Source organism: Narcine bancroftii, chromosome 1 (genome assembly GCF_036971445.1).
Source record: "Narcine bancroftii isolate sNarBan1 chromosome 1, sNarBan1.hap1, whole genome shotgun sequence".
NCBI classification, from domain to species: Eukaryota; Metazoa; Chordata; class Chondrichthyes; order Torpediniformes; family Narcinidae; genus Narcine; species Narcine bancroftii.
The window spans coordinates 358,410,456-358,421,867 of record NC_091469.1 but is presented as its reverse complement, the minus strand read 5'-3'; the positions used below and the strand labels follow the sequence as shown (position 1 = coordinate 358,421,867).

Genomic DNA, 11,412 nt, shown 5'->3' with positions numbered 1-11,412 from the left:
CCCTACCCAACTCCCTATACTCATTTATTAGGTCCTCTACATTCTTCCTCCCTTTGTCATTGGTATTAACATGCATCATGGCCTCTGGCTCATTTCCCTCCCACCTTAGGATGTCTTGGGCACAGGAAGCTATATCCTGGACCGTGGCAAACCACCATCCAGTTCTCCTTAGTGTGTCCACAGAATCTCCTATCTGTCCTCCTAACTACTAAATCTTCCTTTCTCTACCCTTCTGAGCTAGAGGCTGACCTCATGCCAGAGGTACAGCCAGTGGTGCCTTCCCCAGCTTGCCTGTCCCCCACCCCCCCCCAACAGTACTCAATGAGAAGTATCTATTGTTGAGGGTTACAGTCACAGGGGTCCTCTCTAGTACCTTACTCTTCCATTTCCCTCTCCTAACTGTCACCCACATCATCCTCCCATGGCCCTGGTGTGACCACCTGGCTGTAACTTCTGTCTATGACTTCCTTACTCTTTCTGACCAGGGTAAGGTGGTCGAGCTGCAGCTCCAGTTTCCTAACACTGTCCCTGAGAAGTTGCAGCTCAGCACACTTAGTGCAGACATGGACGTCTGGCACTGAGAACAGCAAACTGCTCTCATGTTCATTTCCTCTCACCCCTTACCTCAAAAATAGAGAAAATTAAAGAGAATAAAGACAAATATACAGAAAGAGCTCGACCTCTGCCTCTGCTCGCCAAAGCCTCAATACCCCACTCCTTCACTGAGCCACTCACTCGCTGGCCGCTCCTATATCTTATTCTCTTTTTATTGGCCTTTGACCAATTAACACAGTTTCTCGCTCCTTGCCCCTCCTCCTCTGAATGCTGCCGAAATTCCAACTCCTCCAATGCCAACTCCTCGCTCGAACCATCTAGGCCAGAGGCCTGGTAAGCCATTGAATTTCAGTTCTTACCTTGCTCCTCACTCCTCCTCCTCTGAATGCTGCCAAAACTCTGATTCCTCCAAAACCCTCCTGATTTCCCTCTTAATTTTTTTGCTGCATTCTTACACTCTTCATGTATAGTGACCTCCATAAAAAGTGCTGCAATTTCTACATGGTCAAACCAAAATGTTTTCAAATGACCTTGAATAAAATATGGAACGTGCATTTTCATCACGTAAATTGTTTGATTGCAAATTTAAAAACATAGGGCACAGGGACAAATAAAGGAAAAAAGTGATCTTTGTCGCAAACATGATGGGGTACTTCCTTGCCAGTACGCAACCATGCACAATCCACACTTTGTAGATCTTATCTCATTTTCTCAAAATTGTCCTTTCTCCAATTTAGAATCTCAACCTGAGGTAAGAGTCAGAAATATTGTTAGTTGCTATTAAATCCAATCGAGAGTTCAGGAGAAGCTGCTTTGCCCAAGAAATGATGATAACAATGTATTGTCACAGAGAAGATGAGGAAAATTTATCAGCATACTTGGGAGGAAGCCATCAACACAGGAAGGATATGCTGAAAAGATTAGGGAAGAAAGAGGCTTGCATGGAATACAAATCACAGCACATATTAGCTGGTATGTTTCCATATTTAACATTTGACCTAACTCCTCAAATGCAGCTGCTCAATCATTACCATATTTGGCTCATTGGAGAGAAACAATTTCCTGACTTTCACCCATCAAGCTGGGATGCTGGCAGCAGCATTCTGTCCAATACTCAGCAGTTTCCAAAACCTGCTTTACATATACTATTCACTGAAATATTTCTGTTCAGTGTTTTAAAATGACGCGGAGTAATAGTAAAATGCTGCTACTTACTGATTGGACTTTCTGCAGGACCAGCCAAATACCCACAAACTTCCAGCATAAATGGTTTCTTGCTTTGTACTTGGTCTGCAATGAGTGTGAGGCTAAGGTTCCTTATATATGGTCCAACTGTTTGATACACAGCCATTTTACTTTCTCCATCTCCATACGGCAAGCAAACAAAGCCAGTGCACCTGCCAACAAAAGAAGAAATGCAGAGACAAACGAAGCATTTGAATCAAGTATCAATCCCATTGGGGTCAAAGATGAAAACCATTCAAGTTCAAAGTGTAAAAATATTCCAAATTACAAAAAATGTGAATAAGGAGAGATCATTCTTTATTACGAATTGCCTAATTCCCCACATTACAAAATTGCTCAGACCTCATCAAAGATAGTTAGTTGGGAAAAGTATCTGCTGATACTCCAAATGGAGTTTGCTCTCAGGGAAACTGCTCCTCATTACAAAAGACACACAAAATACAGGTGAAAAGTTAACGAGTGGTTTTTTTTCCATTACAGAAACAAGATGCAGAAATGTGGGACATACTCAATGTCAGTCAGGATTTGTTGATAACATTTCAGGAATTTTAATGACAGATTGATAGATTAAACAATAAAAAATCTCTCTCCACAATGTTACCTGATCTGCTGCATATTCCTAGCATATGTACTTCTATTTGCATAATATTACAGAATGAATACAAGTTTTTTTAAAAATCACAAAATTAATTTGACTTCAGCCAGACCTCTAAAACCATGAAATTGTAATGTACACGAGGATTGCTATGAAGTCATTGTTTTAATCTATAGGAACATAAGGGTGCAAACATTTATTAAATTTATTCATCTCTGCAGTACATGAATTACTTGCCCTGCAGAACTATTTCTTCACTGTTATAAGTAGATATTTTTAAATGACTAAAATTTCTCTGACATGCAGTTGAAGACTTGAATGAAGTTTCATGTGGGAAAGTGGCACTTTGGTAAGAGGAATCGAAAGGCAGATTATTATCCAAATGGAGAAAGATTGTAGATAAGTGAAGTTCAGAGGTATTCAGATATTCTTGTGGACAAATTGCAAAGAAAAATGAGTGGGCATATTGACCTTTATTGCAAAAGAGTTGGAGTTTATAAATAGGGAACTATTGTTATGTACAACATGTTAGGCATGGTCACACCTAGAGTTTTGCATATACTATGTCAACTTACTTAAAAAAGGATATTCCTTCTTCTGGGGCTGTCTAAAAGAGAATTGCTATGCCAAACTACAGGGATGAATAAAAATACAATGCTGGAGAAACTCAGCAGATCATCAGTGTCCATTATATAGTAAAGATAAAAATTCATAACCAACATTTCAGACAAACTCGTCATCAAGATATGAAAAAATGTTGGTAGGCGTCCTTCCACACCCTTCCCTCTTTATTCACCTAGCCTTTCCTCCTCCCTTTGCTTGCTGCTGTGGCCTTGTAGCTGAATGCTACAAAGAAACACAGTGTGGCAAGTTAAGCTCACCCCTTTATTAGGGCTAGAAAAGCTGCTTTTATACGGCTCAAGTTCCCACTGTTTTTGCTGATTGACTGAGTCAGCAATATGAATAACATGTCAATCATATGAATGCCCTTTTCCCCCGCCTGTTTCTGATGAGTTAGCTGGGCAGCTTGAGAAACGCCATTTTAGGGCTGTTGGTCTGATGCTGCCCCAGCTTCTACCCCCACCGGTTCGTTGTCCTGGGAGTCATTTTAGTGATCTCTGTCCGCATCTGCCGCCGCGTGATGTTCAGGCCTGATCTCCGCAATTGCTGGCCACCACGCCTTCCTTCTTTCTCAACCTCTTATTTCCTGCCATTGTGACCCCTTACCTTTCTATTCCGATGCCTGTCAACATTTTTCCATACCTTGATAAAGGGCTAAAGTCAACAACAATAAAGGACACTGTTTGACCTATGGAATTTCTCCAGCATTGTGTTTTTACTTCAACTACAGTGTCTGTGGACTTTCATGTTTTACTTCCCAGGATGAGAGGATTGTCCAATCATGAGTGGCTGGAGAAAATAGATGAATATTCTTTGGCGTCTATAAAAATGTGATATTGAAACAAATGTGATTTTTGTGGGGAATGAATAGGGGGTGGGGGAAGAGTGTGTTACGTGAGATTTAAATCAGGTTCAATGGGTTTGCAGAGAAGCGAGTCCAGACACAGACTAACAAATAAAGGATGATCTTTATTGCACACATTGGGAAATCATAATAAGGAAGACACAAAATAACACTTGATACTAAAACAATATAGACATTCACGCCGGATACAGCAATCTCTGATACCAGTAGCCACCTACTTTCTCGCTCTATTTTTGAATATTTCATTAAAAAAAATTCTGTACATGTAATTGATGAACTTTCAAATAAACAAATAGTGAATGATTTTAAAATCACACTGATTACATGCTGGGTTTACTCCACCCTTGCCTTCCTCTCCCTTCTTATACCCCCTCCCACTCAGAAATTATACAAAGAGAATAAATATGTGTAATATATATTGTTATATAAAATATAGAAAACAAAGTAAAATAGTTTCCTGGATTGCACGAAGAGTCGATTCACACATTGGGAAACTCCAGTATTAATACAACCATTTTAGGAAAGAAGATTAACACAGATCTCTCTCATTCTTTTATTACACATGTGCAGTAGTATTCGGTAACTAGCACACTTACAAGGAACGCACGTTCCTGATTCCCTGTACACAATACTACGGTCCTGCTCTGAGTGTAGTGCATACCTTACCAGTGACTCCTCCAGTGAAATCCATAGTTTGTGACCTAACATAGAGCACCCATCGTAGTTAGGACCAAGGAGCAAAGAGAATGATCTGCTGCATGTGGTTGGCTTTTACAGTGCAGTCAGCTGGTGAGTCCTGACCAGATAATCAGTAAGTGTTTATCAGTCAATAAGTAAATGGTCAGATGTGCGCCAATGGATGGGAAGAGTTCAACCTTGATTGCCAGGTGATGCAACTTCTGACTAAGTTCCAGATGGAGAGATCATGTGACCCTTCACAATCCACATTCTCACGTTGTTTGAGAGAGAAGCCACATAACTATCCATAATGTTGAAAGGCATGGAAGATGTGGAAAGGTTGTTTCCCATGGTTGATGGGAGAGTCTAGGACAAGAGGGAACAACAAAGATTGAACAGAGATGAGTAGGAATTTCTTCAGCCATAGTGTGGTGAATTTGTTGCCACAGGCAGTTGTGGAGACCAGGTCATTGGGTGTATTTATGACGGAGGTTGATAGGTTCTTGATTAGCTTGAACTTCAAAGGTTATGGGAGAAGGCCAGCAGTGGGGCTGAGTGGAGAAATGGATCAGCTCATGATTAAGTGGCATGGCAAAATTGAATAGCATATTTATGCTCCTATGTCCTACAGTTTTCTGGTCTAAATACTGAGAATTTTCCACCAGCAGAATATTGGATGAGGGACATAGTTACAAGATTAGAGGATGGTCTTTTAAAAGTGATGCACAGGAACTTCTTCTCACAATGAGTTGTGAATGTCTGGAATTCTTGAACCAGCAGGGTTGAGAGGGCTAAATCGTTGGAGGTATTTAAAGAGGAAGTAGATATTTTTTTTAAATATAAGGAATTAGGTGCAACAGGGAACAGATATTGAACAGGAATTGAGGCCAGCTATAATCAGATTAAGTGGCAGAGAAATCTTGTGGGTCTGAGAGGCCTTTTCTTATGATCTTCTAAACCAGTGGTTTTCAAACTGCCCCCTAAACTCACATTCCACCTTAAGTCATCCCTATGCCATAGTGTTTTGTGATTGGTAAGGGATTGTTTAAGGTAGAATGCACGTGGGAAGGGAAGGTTGAGAACCACTGCTCTAGACCCAATTGTTACTGAAATATTTTGCTTGAGTAAAATTATCATTAGCCTATTTCCTTTGGAGTTATAAAATCGTGCATTTTTTTTCTTTTCACTCACATACCACCTTAAGCAATCCCTTACCAATCACACAGAACTTATGGCATAGGGATTGCTAAAGGTGGAATGTAAGTTTAGGGGGAGTTTGAAAACCACTTTTCAAAACAAATGATATACAGTAAGATCCCCATTATCCAGCAGCTAAAGGGATCATGGGTGTAAGATATGTGAATCTTCAGGTTGACTGAGACTGACTCTTCCATCCGCGTTGAGTACACAATTTGAAAGACAACAAAAGAGTGCAAAATGTAACGTAATTTGAAAAAAATCAGTGTTGTAGTCTTTAATTATGTCAAGTTCACTTTAGTCAGCTAATTCTCATAACTTAACAAATTTAAATTTGAATCCCAGTCGCTGGCACTGTAACAGCGTTGCGCTAGCCAATATACTAATCATGTCACCATCATAACTAACACCCCTCCCCTCCCACTAACAAACTGACTCACCTCCATGCAAGTGCATTGGTCAGACATTAAGTGCAACCTCCTTTAAATTTGAACCCTGTTCGCTGGTGCTGTAACAGTGTTGAGCTAAATGATACACTAACCATGCTGCAGTCATAATGAACCTCTCCCCCTTACTTTACAGATAAAGTCATATCAACATACTTAATCATATATGAATAAAAATAAATACTCTTACTAGGCAGGGATAGGAAGACAGTTTGGGAGTGTCGTTCCAACATCAACTGAATCTTCATCCTGGGTGCCGCCATTTTATTAAAACACAACTTTATTGAAATATTGCTCAAACAGCTGCAGTGGGAGGAGCACGACCAGTGCAACGACTGACTCAATGTTTCCTTCCATTTTCACCAAGAGCCTTTACTTTTACAATTTTTAATTTTTAATTAAAACTTTATTTATATTAAAATATATTTATTTATTTCCTCTGGGAAATTTTGTCAGTTGTTTGCATTTCTGGTTGATTAAGTTATGGATAATGGGGATTTTATTGTATTTTCATATCTGTAATTTTATATTTTATTTACATGAATGTATTAAACATTTGTTAAATATATTCCACCATTCCACTACAGGAAGAACATCAACTGAATATAAAGCAAGTGTGGATTATTAATTTAGTCTGAATTCCCATTTAAAAACAAAATGATTATCTTTATGCAATAGATGTTATGGCAAGTATTCTTGCTGCACTTCCACGACCATTTAACTTCAGTGCAAAACAAAACACAAGAAAAAGAAACAGTAACGAGTTACGAGAAGGTGGAGACAGGAGTTCTTCGATCCATAAATCAGTCCTGTTTCTGATATAGCACTGGAAGGCTTGCATTATGAGACTTAAAAAGAAATTAAAATATTTCTCAGCTCAAGGTCATGATCTGGGCATGAACCATTTTGCTGACATGAGCAATTCAGAAGATAAAAACATAAAACAGACCTCAAGAGGTCACATTTTATTAACCACCTCACCTGCTTATGCATCCTATACTGAAGAAATTATCTCTCTGGCCGAGGTTGCCTCTTCCCAACAAGCTATTATTCAGCAAATTATCATTGCTGAGAACAGAATTGTTGTTATGTGAAGTCCAGAATGCTTCAGATTCATTCATGCAGAAACAGTCAGTCTCACTTGAAAGAACTGCTAACTCAAAGCTGTAAATTGAATAATAAGAGAATTATTTAATAAATACCACAGACCAAGATCTTTTTCTAGAAAGTGTATGCAAACTAATACACTTCTAATTATTTTAGCTTACTGGTACTAAATTTCAACTGAAGAAGGTTTTTCAGTATCAGGTATTGTCAGTATGACATTCAAGCATATTTCATTTGTTTTGTTGAATGCAGAAGCAATCCCACTGGCTCTTCACTCAGGCTGGGTTGCCTTGACAACAGCAACACGTACATCATGCTGCTTTTAATCAACCACAGCTCAGCTTTCAACACCATCAACAAGCTTCAAAATCAGGGCCTCTGCATCTCCCTCTGCAACTAGATCCTTGACTTCCTCATCAGAAGACCACAGCCAGTACAAATCGGAAATAGCATCTCCTCCTCACTGATAATCAACACAGATGCAGTTCAAGGATGCATACTTAGCCCACTACTCCTCTTGCATTACACCCATGACTGTGTGGCTAAGCACAAATCAAATGCCATCTATAAATTAGCCGATGACACCACGATCATCGGCAGAGTCACAGACAGCGATGAGGAAGTGAACAGGAGATAGATCAACTGGTTGAATAGTGTCACAACAACCTTCTATTCAATATTAACAAAATTAAGGAGATGATTGTGGACTTCAGGAAGGGGAAAACAGTCCTAATCAAGGGGTCAGCAGTAGAAAGAGTTAAGGACTTCAAATTCCTGGATATCAACATGTCTGAAGATCTATCCTGGTGCTTTCATATCCATGCAATCATGGAGATTCACCAGTGGTTATACTTTGTTAGGAGTTTGAGAAGATTTGGTATGTCACCAAAGACTTGCAAATTTCTTCAGGTGTCTGATTGCATCACTGTCTGGTATGGAGGTGCCAATGCACGGTCTGCAAGAGGCTACAGAGAGTTATAAACTCAACCAGTGCCACCATGGACACATTGCCTTCACTCCATTAAGGACATCTACAAGAGGAGTGTCTCATCAAGGATCCTCAGCACCAAGTCCATGTCCTCTTTTCATGGCTACCATCAGAAAGGAGATACAGGAGCCTGAAAATAAACACCTATTGGTACAAAAACAACTTCTTTCCCTCTGTCATCAGATTTCTCAATGGACAATGAACCATAAACATCACCTCACCTTTTCTTTTCCTTTGCACCCATTTATGTTCTTTAATGTAATTTATAGCAATGTTGAAACTGTGAGGCTGCCACAAAAAAAACCAAATTTCTTGACACATGATCACAACAATTAATTCTGATTCGGAATCTCTTGTTGGGATGAATTTATTCAGTAATAATGCATGGAAATTTATTTTGATTATTTCTAAATTGTCATGGTTCACTGACCTATAAAGACTACTTATTTTGTGCGAGTGAGGAACTTAAAAAAGTTTATTAGGAGATGCTGTTTGCAGATAAAGGGTCATCTGGCAAGTGAGAGGTTTTTAAAAGAGAGACAGGGAGATTCCAGGGATTGTATATTGCTGTTGGAGGGAAGGCCAAAGCTGGCAAAATTTGAGAATTTTGTCTTCGATGGATATTGAGGGTCGAGTCAAAAAATAGGAGGCACATTTCAGGCAAAGGCAGGTGAGATCAAGAAACCCCTTGAGAACAGTAGCAGATAAAGTCGGACACCTAGAGTGCAAAATGAGGACATGAGATTGCTGTAATAACTCAGGTAAAGGAGAATTCTATGAGATTCTGTGAGTATATTAAGAGCAAAAGGAAAATTAAGGAAAGAATAGGTCCCCCATTAAGGATGAACATGGTTGTTTATTTGTGGAGCCATAGTAGTCGGGTGAGGTCTGAAATGAATTCTTCGCATTTGTATCTATGGCGGAGAAGGTCATAGAAGCTAAGAAATGAAAGGAAATGAATGGTGATATTTTGTAATATACCCATATTCCAAGAGGAGGTGCCATTAGTCTCAAAGTATTAAGTTGGATAAATCTCTAGGGCCTGAACAAGTTTATCCTGGCACATTGTGGGATATTGCAAGGGACCTGCTAGGGATCTTTAGCCATAGGTGAAATAATGAAAGAATGGAGGGTGGTTGGTCTTTATGTAAGAAAGGCTTAAAAAAAAAACAGGGAAATACAAGCCATTGAGGCTATGGTAGGAAAGTTACTGGAGATGATTCTGAGGAACATCATTTACCAGCATTTGGAAAGGCCAGAACTGATTAGGCATTTTGAATGGCAAATGTGTCTCACAAATTTGATTGAATTTTTTGAAAAGATCAAGAGGATGAGGGCATGTCTACAAGAACTTTTGCAAAGCCTATGACAAGGTTAGATCACAAAGGATCCAGAATGAGCTGGCTAATTAAATACAAAATTAGCTTGGTGGAAGGAGTCAAAGGCTTATTGACTGGAGCCCTATAATCAGTGTTGGGTCAACTGTTGCTTGTCATTCATATTATTGACTTGGATGACAATATAGTTAACATGGTTGGTAAGTTAGCAAATACCACCAACATGGAAGGACATTGCTCACTCACACCCCATTCAAAATTGGTTTGGAGTTATCTGTAGTATCCCATTCAAATGACAACAATTTTAAGGTAATTGTATAGAAGAAAATTACAGATAAACAAAGCTTAATATTTAAATAGAAATGGCCTGAATGGTCATGAGGTTAGTGAAAATCAGAAGAAAAATACTTAATATTGTGGTGATACGACCACCAGCCGACTGCAGGGGGACCATTTGCAGAAAGACCACCTAAGGGACTGACTCCACCTGGCCAGCTGCCAATCAGCCGACCTGAAGATAAACCTGAGCCTTCCCCTCTTGAGACAGTCACACGGGGAGTCACCAAGGCATGAACTGGTATTCAGACTTTTACTGGAATAAAGCCTATTGTACAGTCTTTTCTGAGTTCGTGCTTGCTTGCTGCTACCTCAGTGCATCACAATTTATTCCAGTAAAATTTTAAAGAGACACCATGGAGAAGTTTCTGACGATTGGGAGCCTGGAGATCGACCCCCAACACCCGGATGCCCAGGCACGCTTCGAGGTCTGAAAGTACTCAATTGAGGTGATCATCCTAACACAGGCTGAGGTGATCAACACCAACCAGAAACGGCTCATGGTGCTCCGTAACAAGCTGTGCCCACAAGCTTTCCAGGCCATCAAGGACAGCATGGACTACAAACCTGTGATGGCCATCCTGGAGAGCATGTACAAGCTCCTAACAAATGTGGTATATGCCCAGTACCTGCTCAGCATCAGGTCCCAGCAGCCAGGTGAGATGGCAGATGCCTATCAAGGGGACCTGCATGAGCGAGCCTACCTATGCCTGACCGAGACCGGGGTGACCAAGGGGGAAGTGGAGAGACTGATCCAGTCTGCCTGTGTGCGATGTCTGTGCTCAAGGAGTGCCCAACAGGACTTGCTGGAGGAAAACATTGCCTCGCTTACCAGGACAATGGAGGTAGTCCGCTCCCAGGAGGCTGCAGCCCATCATGCAGAGGTCTTCGATGCCAGACTATCCCAACCTGGCAGGTGCCAATGACCTCCATCACTAAAGGGCCCTAAGTAGAAGAGACGATTGCAGACGCTGGCGCAGTTCGCCCCTTGCAAGTACTGTGGGTCCCAATGTGGGTCAGACAGGTGATCACAAAAAGGCTTCCCAGTGAGGAACTTGCATTGCTCCCGATGTGGGAAGAAAGGCCACTTCGCTAAGATGTGCCTTTCAAGGCCCATTGGGAGCACTGCGGCCCTCTGCAACCAGCTGGGAGCCCTCCCGAACACCGCCATATGTGAGGATCAGGTGAAACTTGCCACATTCGCTCTCACTGCCGACGTCACTTCCACCCAGCCACTGACCTGCATCGCTGCAGTGTGCTCACCCAACATGCCACCATCTTCCTCCAGACGACTTCTGCCCACACTAAAGACATCGCTTCCGTTCGCTCGGATGACGTCATCTCCAGCTTCACTGCTGGTCAGGTCGCCCTACTGCACTGATGCCACGATCGTCCACCGGGCCCAGACTTCCACAACATATGCACCACATTGACGGGATGAT

The 11,412-nt window shown here is 41.0% G+C and overlaps 1 long non-coding RNA gene across 1 annotated transcript in view; it reads right to left on the bottom strand.

Moving 5' to 3' along the window:
- Positions 1 to 7,189: 7,189 nt before the first annotated feature.
- The window catches only part of LOC138752576 (uncharacterized), a 35,033-nt gene continuing 30,810 nt past the window's right edge, over positions 7,190 to 11,412 (bottom strand). Inside the window, exon 3 of the long non-coding RNA XR_011350745.1 lies at positions 7,190 to 7,366. This is a non-coding gene — a long non-coding RNA (uncharacterized lncRNA). The remainder of the gene's footprint in view (positions 7,367 to 11,412) is intronic.